The sequence below is a fragment of the Condylura cristata genome, unplaced genomic scaffold, assembly GCF_000260355.1.
Source record: "Condylura cristata isolate star-nosed mole 26May11 unplaced genomic scaffold, ConCri1.0 scaffold00028, whole genome shotgun sequence".
In the NCBI taxonomy this organism is placed as follows: Eukaryota; Metazoa; Chordata; class Mammalia; order Eulipotyphla; family Talpidae; genus Condylura; species Condylura cristata.
Genome location: NW_004567129.1, coordinates 24,857,666 through 24,864,360, shown reverse-complemented (window position 1 = coordinate 24,864,360; position 6,695 = coordinate 24,857,666).

Here is a 6,695-nt window from a genome sequence, read left to right as displayed (position 1 = left end):
AGGTCTGCTGCGCCTGTGGGTCAGCTCCGGGGCGGGGATCGAACTCACACTGAAGCGCGGCCATCTTGCAGTGCTGCGTCCTTACCCTTTGCGCCACGAAAGAGGGCCCTAAGTGTTTTTTAATGAGACTTTATGTTGCGATATTTATGGATCCACGTGCAGTTGGATGGTACAAGAGTGTACACCCGTCCTGCACCCTGTGGTGAAGATGCTTTTTTCAAAACTAGAATGTAGTAGCACAGCCAGATGTTGACCTTGAAACGGTCAAGAATTCAATGTTTCCATCACCACAAAGATCCATCCTATCGACCCGCAATAGCCAAACCCACTTCCCTCCCTCCCCCTCTTCTTAACCCCTGACAACCACTAATCTGTTCTCTATTTCTGTACCTTGGTCATTTCCAGCTTGACTGAAAACTGGCATCCTAAGTATGGAATCTTGAGAGATGGGCTTTTTCAGTCAGCTGGAGAGTCACCCAAGAGTTTGTTCCTTTTATTGCCAAGTAATGTTCCATAGCAGGAATGTACCTCTGTTTATTACGTTGTTTCTCGTTTGGGGCTATTATGAATAAAGCAGCTATAAACATTCATGCATAGGTTTTGTGTGAACTGATGTCTTTATTGCGCAGGGATAAATGGGGAGGAGTGCAATTACGGGCCGTATGTTAATTGCATGGTGAGTGTAAAAACTGCCAGACTCTTCTCCAGAGTGGCTGTACCACTTTGCTTTCCCACCAGCGTTATGGGTGGGTGATTCAGTTTCTTTGCATCTTTGCCAACTTTGGCTGTTGTTACTTTTTTTTTTTTAAGCCATTCTGATAAGTGTGTAGTGATCTCTCCTTGTGGTTTTCATTTGCATTTCCCTAATGACTAATGTTGTTGAACATCTTTTCATGTGCTAATTTGCCATCTGCGTATTTTCTTCAGTAAAATGTTTCTTTGTGTCTTTTGCCCATATTCTAATTCGATTATTTGCTATTTTGGCTGTGGAATGTTGAGAGTTCTTTATATATTCTAGGTAGTAGTCCTTCCTTGGATATGTGGTGTGCAGATATTTCCGTCCAGTCCAGTTTGTAGTTTGCCTTTTCACCCTCTTAACTGGATGGTTTACAACGCAAAACTTTTTAATTTTAATGAAGTTCAAATGATTTATTCTTCCTCTTTGGATTATACTTTCAGCACTAAGTAAGTCTAAGAATTTGCCTAGCTCTAGTTTCTGATGTTTCAATGTTTAATTAGAAGACCTAATAGTTTTATATTAAGCCTGTGGTTCATTTTCAGTTAACTTTTGTTAGAGATATGAGATTAGGTTGATGGAGAGTTTATTTTCCCCTCCCCTTTGACCTTGGGGCCCAGGTAGTCCAGCACCATTTTTTCCATGGAACTGCTTTTGCAACTTTGTCAAAAGTCATTTGGATGTACAATAATTTGGGTTCTCTGTCCTGTCCCATGAGCTATGCGGCACACCCCGTGTGAATGGCACACAATCACCATTACTGTTGTTGGGTAAGTCTGGAAACCAGATACCGATTCCTCCCACTGTGTTCTCTTTCAAAATTGTTTTAGGTAAGTTAGTTCCTATACCTTTACATATAAATTTTAGAGTAATCTTATTTATATCTGTAGAAAATCTTGCCAGAATTTTGATAGAAAATGCATTAAATTAAAACTTGCATTTTTTTTTATTAGTTTGGGGACAGTGGACACTTACATTATGTTGAGTCTTCCAACCTAAGAACACAGTCTGTCTCTTCATTTATGTAGGACTTTGATTTCTTTCATTATCCGAGTTTGTTTTCAACATAGAAATCCTAACACATGTCATTAGATTTATGTCTACATTTTTTATTTACTTATTTTTGGTGATTGAAAATGGTATTGTATTTTAAATTTTGTTATCCATGTGCTCATTGCTAGTATATACAAACACATTTTTGTAGGTTTATCTTGCAATCTGTGGTGTCGCTGAATATGTTAATTAGCCATAGAAGTTTGGGCTCCTTGGGGTAGATTCCTTATGATTTTCTTTTATATATATATGTATGTGTGTGTGTGTATATATGTATGTATATATACATGTATGTGTATGTATATATACATATACACACACACATTATTCTTCATTGTGTATATTTTTTCATCATCTCAGTTGTAATCCTCATGGACTTCCCACTCCTACTGCACCCATGTGCCGTCACCATAGTCCCGTGTGCTCTTCCCACCCCAGTTTTGATCTTGTTCCCCTCTCCTCCCCATAGAATGTCTCTGGTTTATAGTTGTTAGTTGAGGTTCCCTGAGATTTTCTATATAACTATGTCATTGCACAGAGACAGTTTTATTTCTTCCTTTCCTTCTGTATGTCTGTTTTGTTTTGTTTTTAAGATTTATTTATTTATGCATACAAGAGCTGGGGTGCAGGCCAGAAGTGCAGGGGAGTGAGAGGATTTATCTGAGACAGAGTGGGGAGCAGTACAGGTGGATCTACTGTAATACACTGCTGAGAGGAGCAGCAGGGAGACAGGAGAAGTCTGCTGTGTGGTGTGGGTCAGCTCCCTGGCAGGGGATCAAACTCATGCTGCAGTGGCCGCGGACAGCTTCATAGTTCTATGGCTTAAGCCATTGCTCCACCTGGGAGGCCCCTGTATGTCTTTTTGTTTCCTTTTCTTGCCTCATTGCACTGGCTAGAATTTTCAGCACTGTGTTAAATAGGAGTAGTGGGCTGACATGCTGTCTTACCTTAGGAGCTTAAGGGAGAGCACTCAATTTCCTGGATGTTTCATAAATATCAACTGCATCCTGTTGACCTGGGGTGGTGTTGAGTTTCACTGTATACTGGCCGATTTTCTTATTGGTCTATCAATTGTTCAGACAGGGTGTTGATGATGGTGAGTTTGTCCATTCCTCCTTCCTGTTCTTTTTACTGCACACATTTTGAAGTTCTGTTGTCTGGTGTATACACATTTAGGATTGCTCTGTCTTTCTGGTACATTGACCTTTTAATTATTATATACTGTCCCTCTCTGTCTCTGTAATTTTCTTTCCTCTGAAGTTTACTTTAGTTGATACTAATATAGTTACTCCTGCTTTCCTTTGATATATCTTTTCCTATTCTTTAATTTTCAACCTGCCTATGTCATTACAGTTGAAGTGAGTCTCTTAGAGATAGCGTATAATTGGATTGTGTTTTAAATCCAGTCTGCCAATAATTATCTTTTAATTGCTGCATTTAGACTATTTGCATTTAATGTAATTATTGATATGGTGGAAGTCCTGGCACTGGGCACCTCTAGCCAGGATATATTGTCTGGGGAAACTAAGACAATGAAAAAGGGACAAAGGGTGGTTGTGTGAACCACCTCTGTGCTCTTTACCTCTCTGGAAATTGGGGTGGGGCAGACCCCACATGGTATGTCCAAGACTGAATTCTCCCAAGAACAGAGGAGTCCAGGCAGAGACAGGCTGAAGCATGGAGACCCTGGGACCAGACTACCTGATTCAAGCCCTGGTTCCACTTGAGCACCTTACCAAGCCTCTCTGGGTCTCAGTTTTCTGTGAAGTAGGGGTGATGAGTTGTGAGGAAATATAAGAACTCTTGGAAAAGACCCTGAATATAGGGAGTACCCAAAACTAGGTTGACATCATCCAAAGGATTTATTGGGTTATCAGAAAAATCACAATGTACTGCTTTGATATTTTTTTTCTGAGCAAAAATGTCATCATTTTTCTGACACCCCAATATTTATTTTTGTCTGTTTCCTAAAATATTCTTTAATGACCATGCATATATTTTCTGACCAAAAATATATATATATTTAAGTACAAAATCTATTACTTTAAGTTAATGGGAGTGATAACTACCACTGTCTTACCCCCACTCTCCACCTGAGCTGTTTTGGGGAAAGGAAATGGGGTCTGCCCAGGAAGGGGTTCCACACAGGATTCTGCTGAAGGCAGCCCGGCCTCAGGGCCTTAGTGTCCATCCATCTGTCCAGCCAGAGAGGACAAGAAGAAGGCAGCAGCCATTGTACTTGGACAGAGGCAGGGAAGCATCAGGGGGTCCAGCCAATTCCTCTCATCTGGAGGTTCAATGTCTTCCCCTGGAAATGGGAATAATAAGGGTTAAATAAAACCACATCTGTGGAAGCATCTTCCCAATGTGTGGCGCACAGACGGAGGAGAGAGAGATTATCATATTAAATCACTAATAACACACTTGGCCTTATCCACTCAAGCCTGAGATTTTCTCCCAGGAAATGCAAAGCCTTTCTGTGGCGCTGACCCTTCTGGTGCCTCAACCCCACTCTGTTTGTACATCACTTGACATTTTCCAAAATATTTTTGCTTAGGCTATTACAGCATTCCCTAAGCCCTGGCCATGCCAGCCACTTTGTGATTTTTGCCAGATTCAAGCATCTCCTGTGCTATCTTATTTCTCAATACTCTTCTTTAAATCACCTTGCATTTTTCTATTTGCCTCAAGAGCAAGCTAAATAAATAATACCTTGTAAATAAAACAAATGCTGGTCTAAAAAGTTCTAGATTTTTGTTAAAGAGGAATCAAGTGTTGGATAGCTGCTAAGCCCACACCACTGCCTGAGCCTCACCTTGACAACAAGGAGAAGATGAAAAGAGGAACAAAACAGAAATCACTGTTCTAGCCCACACCATTCTCTTTACCGTGGTGGTGAGTCCATGCCTGCAGGAACACTGTGCTAATTTATTAAGCCTCACAGTGGCAAGCCAGGATAGGAATTGTGACCCCATTCCACAGGCAGAAAAACTGAGGTCTGGTCAATAGGTGATGTGACCGCATTAGGACTTGAACTGGAGACATGGAATCTGTTTCTTGGGGCCTTGACTTAATCTAAGAAAGCTAGAGAACCTAGCCATGTCCCCAGGGGCTCTCCTGCAAGGTCCTAACTCCTCCCACATCCCTGGCTCTACAGAGGGGGGTCAGGAAGGTGGAAAAGGGCAGGTTTAACAGCCAAAGTTAGTGAAGATGAAATCCAGAGCTGTCTGGAAGCCCTGGAACGTAGGCAACCCCAGCCCCACCACCATAGCCATCAGATTGGTGAATTCTTCTCGAATTCGGGAGAAGCTGGTGTTTGTCAGAACCTGGTACACTGAGATCTGGGCTTGTTGTACTCCAAAGACAAGGCCCGGGTCCTGTCTCCCTCTCCCAGCTCCACAGTGATATAAACCAGTCTCGCTGGGAACCTTCACATCAAAGGGAACTGACTAGGAAGGGGCTGGACAGGAAGGAGAGGGGGACCCTTGCTCTCTTTGCTTCCTCCTAAGGAGGCTGGAGCAAGGAGCAATTTCCGATGGGTACAGAGAGCAGCTTTCAGGAAGGAGGTGACATTCCAGCCCCACCTCCTAGCGTATGGCTGTCTCTTCTGGCTGCCTTCCTGAGCACACGTGTGGTGTGCTAATTGCAGGCCTGGCAAGCTGTTCCCCGGACAGGCCTGCCAGCCAGCAGTGATGAGAGACAGGGTGCTTGGGCCAGCCTTGCCTCCCTTCCTGATTTACTGATTCACTGAATAAACATTTGTGCACCCGCTCAGTGCCAGGTACTAGGCACTAGGTACTGGGGACACAGTCGTCGAAAAAATAGTATATACCCTTGAAAAGCTCATGGTTTAGTGGCAGTGACAGGCATTGATCTAAGAATTCCTCCGTTGCTGATATAGCAGAGAAGGAGAGAGAGGGGTTATATGATGCTGGAAGAGATACAGGAGCTGACCTGTCTGGGGAGATTTACTGAAGAAGTGATTCTCCAGGTGAAAGCAAAAGGATGCGTTGACCAGGTGACGGAAGGGAGAGTATTCTGAATTGGTGGGACTGCCCGTGCAAAGGCCCTGTGGCAGGAGAGAGTGGCCTCACTTAAGAGCGTGGGGGGAGGCCAGAGTGCCTGGGACTGAGAGGGAGGAAGGGAAGTGCGTTGTTTGGTGAGACTGACCACACAGGGACTTGAAGCCTCGTGCAAGTGTTGGGTCTGCATCATGAGTAATGGGGTGCTAGAGGACAGCTTCGGACAGGGAAGGGAAGAGACCCATTAGTGTTTTGAAAACAATCCTCTTGTGGCCCTTTGGCCTCCATGTGATTGTGGGGAGCAAGTCAGGAAGCACAGGCAAGGCTGTAGAAAGGTAGAGTGGCTGGGTTCTGAGAGGGATAGGGGCAGAGCCCAAGAGAGCCTCCGGGTCTTTGGTGATTGGCCACCAGGGATAAAAAAGGACAAAGAACGGATGTGACCATGGTGTTGTGGCTCCTGCTACCCACAGAGAGAAAAATAAGGACCCTGGTGCTTTATACTGTGCTTTTTTTCTTCTTTTGTTTTTTAAGGTTTATTTATTTATGCATACAAGAACTGGAGCACAGGCCAGAGGTGGGGAAGGAAGCTTCATCAGAGAGAGAGTGGGGAGCAGAACTGGCAGATTGAAACACACTGTGAGGGGAGCAGTGGGCAGGTCAGGAGAGGTCTGCTGCGCCCTGTGGGTCAGCTCCCTGGCCGGGGATCGAACTCAGGCTGCAGTGACTGTGGACAGTGTCATAGTGCTGAGACATAAACCATTGTGCCACAGTAGGGAGGGCCCTACTGTGCTTTCTAGATGACGCTGTGCAGAAACAGTATTGCTGTCTTTCACAAATTGGAGGTTCAGTGGCAAGCCTGGGTTGAGCAAGTTCATCGCCCCCAT